The sequence below is a fragment of the Pipistrellus kuhlii genome, unplaced genomic scaffold, assembly GCF_014108245.1.
Source record: "Pipistrellus kuhlii isolate mPipKuh1 unplaced genomic scaffold, mPipKuh1.p scaffold_m20_p_15, whole genome shotgun sequence".
Taxonomy (NCBI): Eukaryota; Metazoa; Chordata; class Mammalia; order Chiroptera; family Vespertilionidae; genus Pipistrellus; species Pipistrellus kuhlii.
In genome coordinates this window covers 12,088,659-12,106,005 of record NW_023425460.1, presented here as the reverse complement: position 1 = coordinate 12,106,005, position 17,347 = coordinate 12,088,659, and the positions used below count along the sequence as shown (strand labels likewise).

Below are 17,347 nucleotides of genomic sequence, written 5' to 3'. Positions count from 1 at the left end.
GTTTTGGTAACTATTCCCTCTGTAAATTTAAAAATGTGTGTGGGGGGGGGGGGCAATGTTAAAATATGTACACAGATAATAATTTAATAAATAAAAAAAATTAAAAAAAATAAACTTGATCCAAGAACATTAAGTTTATCACCCCTAGATATTTTCAATCCATATTCTTTGTTAATCTGACATTTAAAATTCACTGCATTGTTTTAATTTTTAAATTGTGACTTAGTTTTACTAGTTTTATTGAGGTATAATTGACTGATACAGATGTAAGATATTTAAAGCATGAAACATGATGATTTGTTATATGGTCAGTATATTGTATGTACCTTGTCCAGAATTCCCCTAATTGAATTAAACACTTCTATCACCTGTCCTAACACATATTTACCTTTCTTTTTATATAAGAACATTTAAATTGCACTCTTTTAGCAAATTTCAATTACACAGTACAGTGTTACCAACTATATTGTCACCACGGTATATATTAGATCCTCAGACCTCATTCATCTAGTTTTTCTTTCTTTAATCCTCACTGGAGGATTTTTATTTTTATATTATTTTATTGATTTCTTACAGAGAGGGACAGAGAGTTAGAAACATTGATGAGAGAGAATCATCGATCAGCTGCCTCTTGCACACCCCCTACTGGGGATGTGCCTGCAATCAAGGTACATGCCCTTGACCAGAATCGAACCTGGGACCTTTGAGTCTGCAGGCCAAGCTCTATACACAGAACCAAACCGGTTTCGGCTGGAGGATATTTTTTAAAGGTTGATTTTAGAGAGAGTGGAAGGGAGGGGAAAAGATACAGAGAGAGAAACATCCATTGATTGCCTCCCACAAAAACCTGGCTGTGGCTGGGGTTTGAACCTGGAGTAGAGGCACATCCCCTTGACCTGCAAACAACTCAAGACCCTTCAGTCTGCAGGCCAATGCTCCAGCAAACTAGGGCAGCCCTCATCATCTTATAGTCGAAAGTTCGTATGTACCATGTTACTAACCTTTCCCTAGTTCCTCTACTCTCCCAGCCCCTGCCAATCACTTCTATTCTCTGATTCTGCGTTTGACTTTTATTTACTTTTTTAGATAGCACATATAGGTGATAGCCTGCAATTTTTGTAATTCTGTGTCTGACATTTCACTTAGCATAGTGCTCATCAGATTCATCCATCTTATTGTAAATGAGAACTTTTGAAAATGTTGACTGATAGGCTGGCCCCATTTTGGCGCTGAGTCCATCCAGTTTTCCAGATGACGAAAAGTAAAATAAATAAAAAAGTTGATTAATATTCTATAATATACATTGCATTTTTTAAAATTATATTTTATTGATTATTATTATTATTATTATTTTTTTTTTTAGAGAGGAAGGGAGAGGGATAGAGAGCTAGAAACATTGATGAGAGAGAAACATCAACCAGCTGCCTCCTGCACAACCCCTACCGGGAATGTGCCCACAACCAATGTACATGCCCTTGACCGGAATTGAACCTGGGACCCTTCAGTCTCCAGGCCGAAGCTCTATCCACTGAGCCAAACCGGTTTCGGCTACATTGCATTTTTTAAAACCCAGTTTTCTGTGGACAGACACTTAGGTTGTTTTCTTACCTTCACTATTGAGAATAATGCTGCCATCTCATTTTGATGATAAATGATTTGCAGTTTCCTGATGATTAATAATAATTAGCACCTTTTCATGTACCTGTTGGCCCTTTGCATTGTTGGGAAGACACACTCTTCTCAACCCTTACTGCACATACACACAGACATTTATATCATTTGTTCTTCAAGTTGTTTTTTCTTTTTCTTTTTCATGATATGTTTTAGACCTTTTGCCATTTCAGGATATGATATTTTAATGGCTACTTAAAATTCTATTATATAGATATAACATACTATTCTTTATTAACTCCTCTATAATTTTTGAAATATTTGCCATTATGATGCAGCTCAAATAAACCTTCCATAAATATTCTTGCATATATTTTTTATAGAAAACTCCAAATCTAAAAATATTTTAGAAATTATTACTTTATATATATATATATATATATATATATATATATATATATAGTTTGTTGATTCTTTACAGAGAGAAAGGGAGAGAGTCAGAAACATTGATGAGAGAGAGTCATCATCAATCAACTGCCTCTTGCATACCCCCCACTGGGGATGTGCCTGCAACCAAGGTACATGCCCTTGACCGGAATCAAACCTGGGACTCTTCAGTCCGCAGGCCGATGCTCTATCCACTGAGCCAAACCAGTTTCAGCAAGAAATTATTACTTTGATTAAAAATGGAAAAATAAGTGATGTTGGCCTGAGGAGGCAAGAAAATGCAAGTACATCTAACACAACTTTCCTAACCAGTCCTGCCATTTAGAGTTTGTTTCCAGAAAGTCACCTTCAGAAAAGAAGTATTGGGAAAATTTACATTTGGAAAGGAGGAAACTCTGTTCCTTTATTCTAAGAGAATATTTGCAAACGAATACAGCAGAGTTGGAAAATCTCCAGATTATTCACCATGAAAGTTCTGTGATTCTTTAAAAAAAAAAAAAAATCGTGTTTTTATTAATAATTTTAAAAAAAATATTTTTTTATTGATTTCAGAGAGGAAGGAAGAGGGAGAGAGAGAATCATTGATCAGCTGCCTCCTCCATGCCCCCTATGGGGGTTTGAGCCCTCAACACAGGCATGTGGCGTGGCCAGAATAGAACCTGGGACCCTTCAGCCAACAGGCCCCGATGCTTTATCCACTGAGCAAAACCAGTCAGGGCTATTTATTCTTTCTTTTTAAAATTTATTATTATTCATTTTTTATTTTTAAGATAAACATCCAACTTTTTAAAAATGAGTATTTATTTTAATCCTCACCAGACTGTATTTTTCCATTGAAAGAGAGAGTGGAAGAGAGAATGAAAGGTGGAAATATCGAGGTGAGAGAAACACATCTATTGGTTGTCTCCTACTACACCATGACAAGGGCCCAGACCAGGGACCAGCTTGCAACCAAAGTAAGTGCCCTTGACCGGAATCAAACCTGGGACCCTTCAGTCTGCAGACCAAGGCTCTATCCACAGAGCCAAATCACCTAGGGGCAATATCCAACTTTTTAAGTGAAAAATTTCAGACATAGCCGAAACCGGTTTGGTTCATAGAGCGTCAGTCTGCAGACTGAAAGGTTCCAGGTTCGATTCCGGTCAAGGGCATGTACCTTGGTTGCGGGCACATCCCCAATAGGGGGTGTGCAAGAGGCAACTGGTCGATGTTTCTCTCTCATCGACATTTCTAGCTCTCTATCTCTCTCCCTCCCTCTCTGTAAAAAAATTAATAAAATATATTAAAAAAAATTTCAGACATAAAACAAGTTGAGAGAATAAGGCAATGAACACCACTTTACCTATGTTCTTAATTTAATAGTTGTCTTTTTTTTATTTTATGTGTATGGACTCTTGAAAAGTTAGGTCCCTGAATAAGACCATTCTATGCAATCATACCATTATTAGAATTCCCTAATAGTAGCTAATATCTAGTCTATATACTTAGATTTGTTTATTTGTCCCCAAAGTAAAACACACATTTTGATCCTAGAGGACAAGCTCGAAGACCAAAGTTCAGGATGAGGAGATGCAAACAAAGGGCAATCAGTGGGTAGGATAAATATCCTTGCATAGATAGTAAAGGAAGGAATGCTCCATTTTATCTGAGAAAGGCTGGGGGGGGGGGGCGGTGAAAAAAACCTTGATTCTCTATCACCTGGATGATTGTTTAGAAATACCTGTAGACGTCACCTTTCTTCTAAGTTCTCTGTGTTTTGGGGCAAGTTGGGGAGGGACAGTTGAGGGACCAAAGGTCATTCTTGGTTGAAGTTACTACGTGAGACCAGACAGGCTGCTTCAGGTAACCTAGGGCTGGCGGGGTGGGGCTGATGTGGGAGCTCTGTTGTTCCCAGAGGCATCCTGTCCAGTGAGGCTGGGTGGACCCTGCTTGCTGGACTGAGGATTGTGAAGTTTGCTCTGAGGATGAAGGCTTAGGTTCCACTACCGAGCTGCTCTTGTAATCATCATAGAATTTTACCTTCAGGCCTAAGGGAATGTTGCAGGGGTTAACAGAAACGGGAATCTTCTTTTTCTGCCTAGGGCCATTTATGTATTTATAACATCGTTCACTTAATATAATTTACTTAATATTAATTTATGTTGCTATGAAAAAAGCTCTTAGATTTATTGAATTTCTGCTGCCTTGGCAGGGCTAGACCCAATGATTATGTATGTGCCTTATATGGCCCTCTGGCAGGTCACTCCCCACCCCTGATTTAGAATCTTGATTTTTCTAGGGTGATGTTGGTGTTTAGACAGGTGCAGTGTGGAATTCAGCCTAAAGCAGCCACATTTCCATTAAAAAACAAAACAAAAACAAACAAAAAAAAACAACAACAACCCTTAAATAACTGCATTGTATAGTAATACTTGAAATGTAGTAGTGTGACTAAACAACTGACTGTGATTTGGTTTGATTTTAATTAAAGTATAAAGCTGAAGTGAAGTGAAATATTTGTCAATTAAACATTTGTTTTCTTTTGCTATCGGTACCTTTTACATGGTTATCATTGAAAATGTAGCTTGAACTGAGATTTATTATGTGTGAAATAGACATTGAATTTCATAGACTTCATATTAAAGGAGTAACATATCTCATGCTTGGATTTGGGGCTTTGCCCCCATTGTGGGGCCTGCAGGAGGCAGCTGATTAATGATTCTTTCTGATCACTGTTGTTCCTATTTCTCCCCCCCCCCCCATTCCTTTGTGAAATCAGTAAAAATATATATTTAGAGAAATGTGGTCTCCATTATAGCTAGTACCTTTCTCTCCCATGATACCCTATCAATATTTGATGAATGAATGCACTGAGGAAGAAGCCCTAAGAATGGAGAATGCAAGATGAGTGGCTAAGTTTTCAGGAAAACTCTGCTGAAGCTGTGTTATCAGTGAGCGGAGGAGACCTCGGTTCTTGTCCTCTTGAAGGAAATATTTCAACAATTTATTGGCCAAGCAAAACATCCTTAGGACAGTGAAACAAGGAAGGGCCTCGAAGAAGCTACAGGAGAGCCGAGGCTGGCCTGCCCAGCTCCCTGGGAAGTCAGAGAAAAGGGGTCTTGGAGACAGGATTAGGGGGCCCAGGCAAGTCGCAGCTGTCCATTGCTCCCGTGGTTACAAGCCCGACGGAGTCCCTTAGAAGGCCCAATTAGGGGATATGTGACTGGAGGAAGGAGAGCAGGACTGGAATGGCACAGGCATGCCCACCGGAGGAAGGGAGTGTGGGACCCTGATCTTCAGGTGTTTGGGTTTATTTTTACTTTTTATTTTTGTTTTTATTATTATTAATTTTTATTATTAATTTTTAGAGAGAGAGAGTAATGGACAGGGAGAGAGAAACATCAACATCGACAGGCTGCCTCCTGCACGCCCCCTACTGAAGATTGAGCCACAACCTGGGCATGTGCCATGACCAGGAATCAAACTTGCGACCTTAGTGCTTGGCCCAAAGCTCAATCACTAAGATACATTGGCCGGGTTTATCTGGCCTCTGTTTCTGTCTTAGATTTCACACTCTACTGAAGGCCCCCCCTAACCCTCACTCCACTCCTTCTTGTGACACACTCCTACACACCCTTCAGAGCACTCTGAAATGTCACTTTCAGGAACCCTGCCCTGACGCCCCTGCCCTGTCCCCTACTCTCCAACCCTCTAAACCCCTACTCCTGCCTTCCCCACTAGCCAGGAAATCTTTTTTTTTTTTTTAATTTTTAAATCTTTATTGAAAGTATTACAGGTCCCCTTTTTTCTCCCATTGACCTTTATAGCCCAACCCTGCCCCCACCCCAAGCCTTTAACACCATATTGTCTATATCCATGGATTATGCGTATATGCGTACTATTCATGTTTCTTACTTTATCACTTCCCACCCACCCACCTTCCCTTGTCCTCCCTCTGAGGTTCCACTGTCTGTTCTATGTTTCTATGTCTCTGGATCTATTTTGCTCATTAGTTCCCACATGGGTGAGATTATGCGGTTCTTGTCTTTCTCTTATTGGCTTATTTCACTTAGCACAATACTGTCCAGATCCCTCCCTCAAAGGTTAAGAGATTCTTCCTTTTTTACTGCCGCATAATATTCCTTAGTATAAATTCACTATGGCATTTTTATCTAACACTCATCTACCGATGGGCACTTTCCAGATCTTGGCTATAGTAACTTATGCTGCTATGAAAGGGGTGCATACATTCTTTCTGGTTGGTGTTTTGGTTTTCTTAAACTATATTCCTAGAAGTGGGATCAGTCAAATGGAGGCTCAATATTTGAGCCATACTGTTTTACATAATGCTGCATCAGTCTGCATTCTGACCAGCAGTGAACTAGGGTTCCCTTTTCTCCACATCCTTGCCAGCACTAGACATCTGTTGATGCTAGACATTCTGACAGGTGTGAGGTACCTCGTTTTAATTTACATCTCTCTGATGATTAGAAACATCTTCTCATATGTCTCTTGGCCCATCTGTATATCTGCTTTGGAGAAGTGTTTATTCACGTCCTTTGTCCATTTTTTAATTGGATTGATTGTCTTCCTTTTGTTAAGTTGTATGAGCTCCTTACATATTTTGGATATTAACCCATTATCAGATGTATCATTGCCAAATATGTCCTCCCATTCAGTGGGCTCCCTTTTCATTCTCTTGTGTCTCTCATCATTGATGTTTTCTTTTCCCTCTCTCTTTCTCTTTCTGAAATCAATAAAAAACCTTTTTTTTTAAGGACAAAGACTATGAAGTCTAAAAATTAATAATAAAAATTAATAATAATAAAAACAAAAATAAAAACAAAGACATTTTTTAAGGACAAAGTAGATCTAAAGTTTTTTTTAAGGACAAATTAATAGTTTCTACCCCTTTTGCCCTTTGTCTATACTTAGGATGCTCCTGAGTGTAACTAAAACTTGCTTAAACAATAAACAATGCATTTTCTGATATAAGAAATTGATATACACGTGATTTCAGGTTAATAAATATAGCAATTTGAGGTTATCAGATTTCCAGATCTGTTTTTCTGCACTTCTGGACTTCTTTTTTTTTTTTTTTTTAAATGGACTGCTTCACGAAGTTGCCTGACATCCTTTCATAGGGGCCATGCTAATCTTCTCTGTACTGTTCCAATTTCAGTATATGTGCTGCCAGAGCGAGTACTCTGGACATTTTTATAATTTACTAGAGACCCATTGCACAAAAATTGTGCATGGGGGGGAAGGGTGTCCCTCAGCCCAGCCTGCACCCTATCCAATCCAAAATCCCTCAGGGGATGTCTCACTGCCGGTTTATTGGGCCTAAATTGGCAGTCAGATATCCCTCTCGCAATTCGGGACCACTGGCTCCTAACTGCTCGCCTGCCTGCCTGCCAGATCACCCCTAACTGCTCTCTCCTGCCAGCCTTATCACCTCTATCTGCCCTCCCCTGCCAGTCTGATCGCCCCTAACTGCCCTTCCCTGCAGGCCCGATCACCCCTAACCGCCTCTGCCTCGGCCCCCGTCACGGTGCCTTAGTCCAGAAGGAAGGCAGAATGACCAGAAGATGTTTGGTCGAGTTGGTCTAATTAGCATATTACTCTTTTATTAGTGTAGATAATGTGGTCACTTCACTAGAACTTTAAGAATCAAAACATTATCCAGTAGCATATTTCAACAAAGATTTTTTTTATTTAAAGTCTTGGTATTTAGGGAAGGTCTTGTTGGGGTTGGGGGGCTTCAATACAATATTCATCAGCTTTATGCTGTTGTACCAAAATGAGATTATTCTCTTAATTTGTCTGTGTTTAGATGAGTTACTAACTGGATTTCTGTTAGCAATCTCCCTGAGTAGGGCGATTTAAGCTATTTACCCTCTGTCTAGGGTTTAAGAATAAATGTAAACCATTTATTCTCGGTTTAGGGAAGACAGGATTTACTAAGTGGCTACAAACGGCGACCCAAGGCCACATGGACAACATGGAAGGAACTGAAAGTCGAAACTTTTTTGGTATCTTGTAGGAGAGTAAACTAATTGTCTGTGACCTCTGGATGGAGTTAGATAAGGCAAATTCCTTGAATATTATCTTTGATCTTTGATTATGGAGCATTCTAGGCAGGAAGACCTGATAATAGGATTAGTCATGGGACAAATCTGAAATCTTTACTATTTTTTAGTGCCATTAAAAAACCCCCACAAAACTAATGTATTTGGTGCCTGACACTTTCTGATTGAATAAGACCATCTTCAATTCGCTTTTTCTAATTTTTTTTAAATTAATGTGGCAATTCATACTGGGGTATTACTTAATACATTTTCATTGAACCTTAGTCTCCTAATTATATGAAACTGAAATTTCGTAAAAAAAGGTTAGGAAAAAGGTAAAATATATCAGGGCTATCCAGAAATAAGGAATGTTATTGTCTGAGGAACATTTGGAGAAAAAATGGACAGTGACCTATGACCACATCCTCAAGAAGTAGATCTAAAGTTGGATTCTAATTTTCCCTACTTTTCATAATAACTTCCTGTGAACCCAGTGTGCATATATTGAATTTGGAGTGAGGTGAAATTATTTTGAATATCAATACTATGCTGCTACAAATCACAAGCAGATGAATAAAAGTAGGTCATTTGGTTCACAAAGACAATAATTCCCACAATCTGAGAAAAGAAACTACCATAGGAATTTGTTGTTATTTCTCTTTTTTTGGGGGGGAGGGGGATTGTACTTTGTAAGTTCTAAGCATCTTTCTTAATCTCTGTTCAGTAAACATTATTAAGTATTAATAACCAACCATTTGACTTTGTTATAATGTTAATACTTATTTGATGCTGAAATGATTATTTGTAGAACACTGCCTTGGAGTTAAGCATTAGGATATTGTTAGACCTCTGGTTTGAATCCTAGCTCTGGCTGAAACCGATTTGGCTCAATGGATAGGGCATCGGCTTGGGGACTGAAGAGTCCCGGGTTCGATTCCGGCCAAGGGCATGTACCTTGGTTGCGGGCGTTTCCCCAGTAGGAGGTGTGCAAGAGGCAGCTGATCGATGACTCTCTCATCGATGTTTCTAACTCTGTATCTCTCTCCCTTCCTCTCTGTACAAAATCAATAAAATATATTAAAAAATAATAATAATAAAAAAATTAAAAAAAAATGAATCCTGGCTCTGAAAGTATTGATTTGACATTGAGTAGCCTTATTAAAACCTTATCAGAGCCGAAGCCGGTTTCGCTCAGTGGTAGAGCGTTGAGTGTTGATCTGCAGACTGAAAGGTCCCAGGTTCAATTCCGGTCAAGGGCATGTAATTGGTTGCGGGCACATCCCCGGTAGGGGGTGTGCAGGAGGCAGCTGGTCGATGTTTCTCTCTCATCGACGTTTCTAACTCTCTATCTCTCTCCCTTCCTCTCTGTAAAAATGCAATAAAATATATTTAAAAAAAAAAAAAACCTTATCAGAAACTTTCTTATAAAAAAATTGAGATATTAATGCTACTAATCTCAGGAGGAAAAGCAAACGAGATAATTCGTATAAAGTGGTGTGTGGCAAGTGGTTAATGCTCAATACATAACCATTAACTAACAATACTCTTTTCTTAATTGTGGAGTTGAGCCTGGAATTACTAGAATTTTGTTATATGTTGAAGGACAGGTGGAAAAGATCTACCTGATATTTATTTTTACCTTACAGTTCTTTTGTACACAGAAAGTTCCAGCAGTATATGCAAATACTCGCAATAACCCTGGCCAGAAAGTGCTATTACCAGTTCTGAATTATCTTAAGGAAACTGACTCAAAAGAGACTTTCAAGGGCAAGCCCTTGCTGTAGTCCACATGGTTGGTAAAATATGAATAAATTTGGGCAAGTTGCCAAATTTGTCTGGTTCCAGTAAGTCCGTGTTCTTTAAAATATTATGAAACAATTACGGTACCGGTATACAAAAAGGACAAGGAGTTACATACTGAACACCAGAGTCAAGTTATTAACTTTAAGCCTGGGTGGGATAGTTTATGAAAAGGCAGTGTCTTTCCATTTACGTGCCTTGAAGGAATAGGCTCAGGAATGCAGCTGCGGTCAAGGGTGAAAGCTGATTTGATGTCCTGTGATAATGGAGTTTTAGGGCGTGTGGAGGGCAGAGAGATTCAGCTGAAAATTTGCAGGTTCTCTAAAAGAACAGGTTAAATCTGTGGTATTTAAGGAATGACTGACTTTGATAACCAATAACTCACACCCTTGGGAGTAGCCAAAAGGTGTCTTTTGCTATTCAGAAGAAATCCCATGCAGGCCACTGATCCTTGATGCTTCTCTCCTCTCTCTTCCTTTCTGAAATCAATAAAAATATTGGAAAGGAAGAGAGAGGAGAGAAGCATCAAGGATCAGTGGCCTCCTGCACGCCCCTTACTGGGAATCAGGAGGCAATTTTTTAAGAAAAACATATTTTATTGATTTTTTTTTTTATAGAGAGGAAGAGAGAGAGGGGCAGAGAGTTAGACACATCGATGAGAGAGAATCATCGATCCGGCTGCCTCTTGCACACCTGCTACTGGGGATGTGCCCACAACCAAGGTACATGCCCTTTACTGGAATCAAACCCCAGACCTTTCAGTCCGCAAGCCTAAGCTCCATCCACTGAGCCAAACCGGTTTCTGCGAAGGAAGCAATTTGCTAGAATGACAGCTTAAGGCAGATTTGGGGTCTGGAAGATATTTGACTGGGCATTCTCTGTACTGCTCCATAATTCCAGGGGAAGATGTCCAGAGACAAGGAGCCCATGGTAGAGAGGTCTTCCTCTTTGGTCAGCCATGTTTTCCAAGCAATTGGAACCAATCAACTTCAGTTGATTGCAGTTTTTGGTTAATTAGAAGTGGCCACTCCCTTTAGTTACTGTGTCCCCTCCTCTTTGCCCAACCCCTAAGATAAAAAAATTACTTTGGGGCATAAGACCCTGTGGCCAAACGAGGGTGGAGTTTTTGTTCGAGATAGGCATATAAAGAGAAGAGTAGTATAGCTCTGAATCTGGAGTGGACTAGTCTTCCTCTGGCGGAGAAGGGGAGAACTTCCGAAATCTCTGTCATGGCTCCAATTCAGCCCATCTGCGACAAAGACCAACAGCCTCATGGCTCCGAGGTAGGCGGGGTGGGAAGGCCTTCTGACCGGGGCCTTAGACATCCTCTTCCCCAAGGCAGATACCACTGGGCCTGCCTTTCTATGGCCTTTGACCCCCTCGTGGTGGCTGTAGGCAAACTGGAGAAACAGAAGTCACAGGAAAAACTAAGGAAATAGTGGGGCTACAAGGCTTGGTAGATGAAGTATCTACTTTTTATGCCGAAAGGAAAAGGAGAACTTAATGGTTGGACTTGTGGAGTAGACAGCTTCTGGGAAAGCAAGGTAGCTGTTTTGCAGGTTCCTTTTGAAGGAGGAGTTTGGGTGTGCTGATTTTTTAAAGTCTTCATTGTTGAAGGTATTCCACCATTACAGTAAATCTCCCCCCTCCCATTGTGTGTGTGAACTTTTTATTTTAGAATCTCTTCGGGTGGATCCTTGGTGAGTAACTGGGTCATCTTTTACTTTGGTTTAAATTTGTTTTTGTTAGCAAGTGGTTGTGGTGAGCCTTGCACCGTGGTGGTTTGCAAAGCATGGGCTTTCCTTGGTGCTTAGTATGAAATATGGGGGGTAAAATATAATATATTACCATGAGTGTGTCAGGTAAAGTCACCATTTGTAGAGGCACCGGTGGGTCTATGGAATTTTTTCTCAAAACACTCAATTGTGAGGTTGAGAACATTGATCCTGAGTGCCTCACTTCTGAGTAGGCATAAATAACTTGTGTTCTATGTCTTACTTGTTGAAATTGCTTTTTACTGAAATGGGTGGATGGGAGTAAAAACATATTAGATACTACAATGAGGCCATAGTATATAAACAGGTTATCTATAGTATTAAAATTTCATAAGGAGAACTAATGGGAGTGGGGGGGGGATGTTTAAAGGAGTCCTAGGGTGGGGGTGGGACAAATAAACAAAAAAAGCCGACTGAGAAACACAGACCCAAGGTCATAGTCATGTCTGTGAACATGCTTTGGAAGGCTTTGTCTTTATGAGCATGTGCTTCTTGAGACAGGAAATGCAGCACCAATGGAATGTGTCTTGCTGGGAGGGACTACAATCAGATCTGCCCTGCCCAAGAGGCAAAATCATTTCATATTAAAACACCTCTTTGCTTCATGCCTTTTGAGCTCCTACAGGAGCAGTGTGAATATCATGCTGAGAGAGGACCCAAACTGGACCCAAATGTGAAGTGAGGAGATCAGTGTTCCTGTAGATTCCGAGTGTGTGGGAGGGGCCCAGAGCAATCTACGTCTTGAAATGGATATAGAGGAAAAGACAAAGAAGTAGGGGACTTTGAATTACTTTCTTGAAAATGTACCCTTGGGCTCTTGGTGAGGTTGGGAGGACAGGGTAGTTAAGGATGGGAGTGAAAAAAATGATGGGGCCGAAACCAGTTTAGCTCAGTGGATAGTGTGTCCCAGGTTCGATTCCGGTCAAGGGCATGTACCTTGGTAGGGGGTGTGCAGGAGGCAGCTGATAGGTGTCTCTCTCATCGATGTTTCTAGCTTTCTATCCCTCTCCCTTCCTCTCTGTAAAATAATCAAAATATTTATTTTTTAAAACATGATGGGGAAGGGGGATAGAGGGGAGGAGAAGAGTCAAGTGTGTGCAGGTGGCATGAGTTTACTGTTCCCAAGGAACGTGAGAGTATAAAACACTCACTTTTTTATTATTGATCTTAGAGGGCTAAAGGGAGAGAGAGAAGGAGAGAGAGATCAGCTGTCTCCCACGCACACCCTGACCAGGGACCAAACCTGCAGCCTGGTTATGTGCCCTGACACGGAATCAACATGAGACCTTTCAATGCACCAGCCCACTCTGCAGCTTACTGAGCTACTGGCCAGGGCATTTCTCCGATAGTCTGGAAACACTTTACTTCTTTTCTCAAAAATATATTTTTATTGATTTCAAAGAGTAAGGGAGAGAGAGAGAGAGAAAGAAACACCAGTGGTAAGAAACACTGATCTCTGCTGCCTTCAGCACACCCCCCACTGGGGACTGAGTCAACAAAACCGGGCACATGTCCTTCACTGGAATTGAACCTGGGACTCCTCAGAGCACATGGCGATGCCGATGCTCTGTTCACTGAGTCAAGCTTTTTTTTTTTTTTAAACATATTTTATTGATTTTTTACAGAGAGGAAGGGAGAGAGATAGAGAGCTAGAAACGTCGATGAGAGAGAAACATCAACCAGCTGCCTCCTGCACACCCCCTACCGGGGATGTGCCCACAACCAATGTACATGCCCTTGACCGGAATCGAACCTGGGACCTTTCAGTCCGCAGACCAATGCTCTACCGCTGAGCCAAACTGGTTTCGGCTGAGTCAAGCTTTTAAAAATATATATTCTTATTGATTTCAGAGAGGCAGAGGAAGGGAGGGCGAAAGGGATATGAGAGAGACACATCAATTGGTTGCCTTCCACATACACCCTGTGTGGGAGATTGAGCCTGCAGCCCTGAGGCTTTGGGCCCATGCTCTGCCACTGAGAAAAACCGGCCAGAGGCAGTCCCAACGCTTGCTCAGGTGGACACACTGTTCGTTTACAAGCCCCCTTGATGGGCATATTTATGCCACAGAAATTGCTCAACACTACAAAACAGGGCTCCTCCCACACTTCCCAGGCCGGATGTTAAACATTTACCCGCACACCACTGATCAGAGAACAGTATCTATAAGACAAATGTTGACAGTTCTACGTATCCTTCTTGACATTTTATTTAAAAAAAATTTTTTTTTTAAGATCTATTTTTATTGGTTTCAGAGAGGAAGGGAGACATGGAAACTTCAATGATGAGTGAGAATCATTGATCGGCTGCCCCCAGCCTGCCCCCCTAGTGGGGATGGAGCTGATAACCCAGCCATGTGCCTTTGACCGAAATCGAACCCGGGATCTTGAGTGTGTGGTCTGATGCTCTATCCACTGGATTTGACGCTCTAGCCAGGGCTAGGTTTTGATTTCTTAACCTGGAGGTACTTTCAGGCTTAGCTTTGGGTTTGCTTCTGCAGGTGAATACGGCACTAGAACCACCTCAGAGGCCTCCTTGCTTAGTTCATGTAATGGTAGTTATGTACTAAATTTTTTTATTATGGGAAAATGTCCAACAAAAGCAAAGCATAGACTTTAGTGGCTCTTTCTGGCCTCCCTCACCATCTGCCCTCCCCCCACTCCTATGTTTTGCTGTCCTGACATATTTTACACAAGTATTAGCCAATTGACATATATGTATCCCTGCATCCCGTTTTTCCTTCTGCTCCACTTTGGAATTCGGTACTGCATAAACTACTCTGCATTTAGCTTGTCTTCACTCACTATATACCCTTGGAATCTTCCCATAGAGAGCTTAATCAATTTTTGTATAATGTTAAAGGAAATATGTTAAAATATTAACAGAGTTTAATCCAGTCTGGGACTTCTGATACCCAAGCACCTTCTGTTCTCTCAGTGTTGAGTATTGCTTCTCACCTCTTCCTATCCATCACTGGTGTTAGTTTCTTTTGTGATTCTTCTGAGTTTCTTTATACAAATCTGAATATATATAATTTCCCTTCACTTTTTACATGAAAGCAAACATTGCATATACAGGTCCTCTATCTTTTCCAATACATCCTGTACATCCTGGCTGTTAGCGATGGAATTGTGTTGTTGTTTTTCTGATTGCTGCAATGGAATTGTTTTTGTGTTTTTGTGTTTTTCTGATTGCTGCAAGGTATTATATAGCTGTATCACAATTGAATTAGTCTACTAGAGATGGGCCTACATGGCCAAACTTTTATGTATTTGCTGTTCTGATCAGTAAAAAATAGCTTAGTTTCATTTGCATTTTTCTTCAGGTTGAGCACTTTTTTGGTGTTGACCTCAGCCTGGTGGTGACAATTAAATGAGTGTTATACACGGCTAACATTCATGAAATTGTTAGGTCACAAAACCTCATTTTTGTCACGTTATCTAATCTCCATCACAATCTATATGATCCCTTATAAAAAGAAAATACGTCATCACCTGGCTGACATAATTTCTCAGGATTGCTCTTCCCTTCCCCATCTTAGCGTTCAAGATTGAACAGATAGCAATTAAGCTGGTTTCTTTTCAACACTCATACTTAAAAATAAATGTTTAGACATTATCTAGATGTGTTTTAAAATATGATGATGTTACACATATATTTTAAAATACAAGCAAAATGTTATTTTGAAAGCCACCGGAGTAGACGAAGTGAGCGGGGAGGAAGTGAGCAGCTGGGCTGCATGGGTTTAGGGAGGAATTTACCGAGGCAGGAGAAGGGCCCTTGGAAAGCAAGGAGATCCTAAATGAAGAGGGGGCTGGGTAAGGGGCGCCCTCATTGGGTCTCTGGGTACTCTGTCCTAAGGGCTTGTTGAATATTTTTAAAACTGCTTTTTGATTATTCCATGCTTATTAATTTCATTTTCTTTTAGGTAACCGCTTTACACATTTCATATACCATACTACTAATTAGTCATGTTTTGCCATTCCTTTTTGTCATGGCCTGAATTTGGATTTCCCCCCAAGTAGTGGTAAATCTATTTACTTGGCCACTCAGTTTCACTGTGGGTGGCAGGTTTCATTATGAACACAGTTTCACTATGAGCAGCAAGAACAAGAGCAACGGTTTTCTTTTCTCCTCCTCCTCCTCCGTCTCCTCCTCCGTCTTCGTCTTTATCTTCGTCTTCTTCAGAAGGCCTTGCTCATACAACTGTAATTGTTGGATCAATTTTATTTTTTTTAATATATGTTATTGACTTTTTTTAAAATGTGTCTTTTTCAAAAAAAATATTTTATTGATATTTTACAGAGAGGAGGAAGGGAGAGAGATAGAGAGCTAGAAACATCGATGAGAGAGAAACATCGATCAGCTGCCTCTTGCACACCCCCTACCGGGGATGTGCCCGCAACCATAATCAAACCTGGGACCTTTCAGTCTGCAGACTGACGCTCTATCACTGAGCCAAACCGGTTTCGGCGATTTTTTTTTTTTTTTAATAGATAGAAATAGAGAGTTAGAAACAGCGATGTGAGAGAATCATTGATCAGCTGCCTCTTGCACACCCCCCACTGGGGATGTGCCTGCAACCAAGGTACATGCCCTCTACTATTTATTATTCCCACTGTGCTGAGAGTTTTTATTAAAAATGGGTGTTGGAATTTGTTGAACGCATCTATTGATGCGATCGTGTGATTTAGTCTTTGAATTTATGTTATGTATCACATTTATTGGTTTGCGAATATTGTAGCAGTCTTACATCCCTAGAATAAATCCCCGTTGGTCATGTTGTATGATCTTTAAAAAAATTAAAAAAAAAAAAAATATATATATATATATATATATATATATATATAGTTTGATTTCAGAAAAGGAGGAGAGGGAGAGAGAGATAGAAACATGAAGGATGAGAGAGAATCATGACCAGCTGTTTCCTGCAGACCCCCGGCTGTGGATCAAGCTTGCAATCCAGGCATGTGGCCTGTCCTGAATTGAACCCTGACATCCTGGTTCATAGGCAGACACTGAACCACTGGGCCACACCAGCCAGGCATGAGCCTTTTAATATATTGCTGGATGCGACTTGCTACTATTTGTTTAGGATTTTAGCATCCTTGTCCCATGGATGTTGGCCTGTAATGTCTTTCTTTGTAATGTCTTTATCTGGTTTTGGAATTAGGATAATGCTGACCTCATAAAAAAAAGAATTAGAAGTAAGTGTTCCTTCCTCTTTGATTTCTTTTTTTGAATAGTTTGAGGAGGATTGGTGTTAATTCTTTGGAATGTTTGGTACAACTCCCCTATGAAGCTGTTCCAATCAGGGTTTTTGTTTGCTGAGAGTTTAATTATTATTATTATTATTATTATTATTGATTCAATTTCATCAATTGTTATGGTCTATTCTTTCTAATTCAGTTTTGGAAGATTGTATTTTTCTAGAAATTTGTTCATTGTGTCCAGGTTGGCATATAGTTTATCATAGTCTTTTCTTACAATCCTTGGTATTTCTGTGGTATCAGTTGTTACTTCACCATTTTCATTTCTAATTTTATTTAGTCTCTATGTTATATAAGAAGCAACCAATGAATGCATAAAATAAGTGGAATAACAAATCAATGTTTCTCTCAATCTGTTAAATTAATAAATTTTAAAAAATTAGCCTTAATAGGTTTGGC

At 40.1% G+C, this 17,347-nt stretch overlaps 1 protein-coding gene and 1 non-coding gene across 2 annotated transcripts in view; one reads left to right on the top strand and one right to left on the bottom strand.

Annotated features, from left to right (window-relative positions):
- Positions 1–17,347, top strand: part of TET1 (tet methylcytosine dioxygenase 1) — a 103,110-nt gene that overhangs the window by 48,541 nt on the left and 37,222 nt on the right. The gene's annotated exons all lie outside the window — the stretch shown is intronic.
- Positions 7,137–7,243, bottom strand: LOC118719647. The gene has a single exon (XR_004988212.1). It is a non-coding gene; the product is annotated as a U6 spliceosomal RNA (small nuclear RNA).